Raw genomic sequence first — 1,698 nt, forward strand, 5'->3', positions numbered from 1 at the left:
GCCAGAGGGAGGGCCATTGGTGACAGATACAGTTAGCCTTAAAAGTGCCTTGAGGTATCACTCAGTGAAGAGCAGGCTCAACATAGGTAGAGAACGTCCTGTCCTGGGAGGCATGCAAGCTGAGGAGCTCAGGTGGGCCTCAAAGCTCTTTGCAGATGGTCATCTGCCATTTTCTGGTTCCCAGGAAAGTGGTGGGAACCCAGGGGCCACTGTGTTGTGCAAAAACCTGTCAGCCTCAGTTTGGAGCCCTGCCTCTTCCCCAGATCTAGCACTTTGGTTACACCTTCTTAGGTATGGCACGGTCTGCTCAGGTGAACACTGGATTAAACAACAGAAGCTGTCTGACACCTCGACACCAGATTCCACAGAGCTGCTTCTGAGAAGGCTATCAAGGGCGAGCAATGGGGTCTCCTAGGCCCAGAGGGGCTGGGAGAGGAGCTTTGAGCAAATAGTGTCCCTATTCCTGTAGAGCCTGCTTGAGCCGCCCCCTCTGAGCCGGGGGCAAGGCAGTCAGGTCTTTGAGCTTGGATGTGCTGGTGTCCTTTGTGCAGAGGGGCAAACTGCCAGAACCCACATAGTGGGCAGGCAGTGCCGGTGAGCCCAGGATCAAGAAGAGGCCCTTGACTCTGCCCTGGCCCCCAGGATGGGGAGGGTCTGAGCACACCATGGGCACTGAAGAGCTGGGCAGGGGAGCTGAGAGCCTGGTTGCTGCACACGTTCCCCGCTCCTCCTCCCTCCCTTGGGCTTCTGGAGCCCTGGCCGCCCCCACCGCCATCTGGCTCCACCAGCAACGCTCCCCCTACTCCCTCCCCCAACTCACTGTGCTTCCTCCCTCACCCTGCTCCCAAAGGCCCCTGCCCCAGGGGAATGGGGGAGCCTCAGTCACGGGCCACATGGCCTCTTTTCCTTTTGTTTCTAAGTCCTCACGGGCCCAGGCCTTGAGAAAACGTGCATGTGCATATTTTTGCCTGTGCTGTGTGTGTTGTGTTTGCAAGCACACGTGTGCGTGCATGTGTGTGCATACGTGTGGTCCTTGCCCTGCTTGTGTACGTGCTATGTGTGCTCATGTGTGTGCAGGGGCATGCAGACCCACGTGTTTGGGATGCAGTGTGGTAGATGTGCACACATGCCTGGGCACATGCCTACATAGGCATAGCTGCAGGTGGCATGAGACCACAAGCAGTGGTATGAGGGTACACATGACCCCTGTCAGGTCTTGGAAGACAGGGGCCTGGCCTTGCCCACTCAGCTGTCCTTCAGGGCCACCTTGTCTACCTACACCCAATCCATATGGAGCTGGGGAGCGGCGGCGCTGGCTAGGGTGGAAGGCTAGGAGCTCCAGGGACTCTGTGTGGCACCAGAACAGACATCCCCCACAAAGGCAGCCTCATCCTGCTCCTGTGGGCTCTGTGCAGGACAAACACTTCTCCCTGGGCAGATGCCACTGTCAGCCTAGCTAGAAGGGAAAGTGGCCAAGGCACACTGATGTTAGCCTTCATGGCTAGGGTGGAGGGCAGGGGCATGACACATCCCCGCTGACCATCATTGGGTGCTACTGGAGTGAAATGGCAGCCTGCACTACCTGGCAAATCCCTCCCCTTTCGGGGCCTCCGTGTGCCTGTGACTGACGCAGGGCTGCACCTCTGGGACCCACATGCCTCTCATTGCCCACAGCACCCCAGCCCGAGAGGCCATAGC

Source organism: Neofelis nebulosa, chromosome 11, assembly GCF_028018385.1.
Source record: "Neofelis nebulosa isolate mNeoNeb1 chromosome 11, mNeoNeb1.pri, whole genome shotgun sequence".
In the NCBI taxonomy this organism is placed as follows: domain Eukaryota; kingdom Metazoa; phylum Chordata; class Mammalia; order Carnivora; family Felidae; genus Neofelis; species Neofelis nebulosa.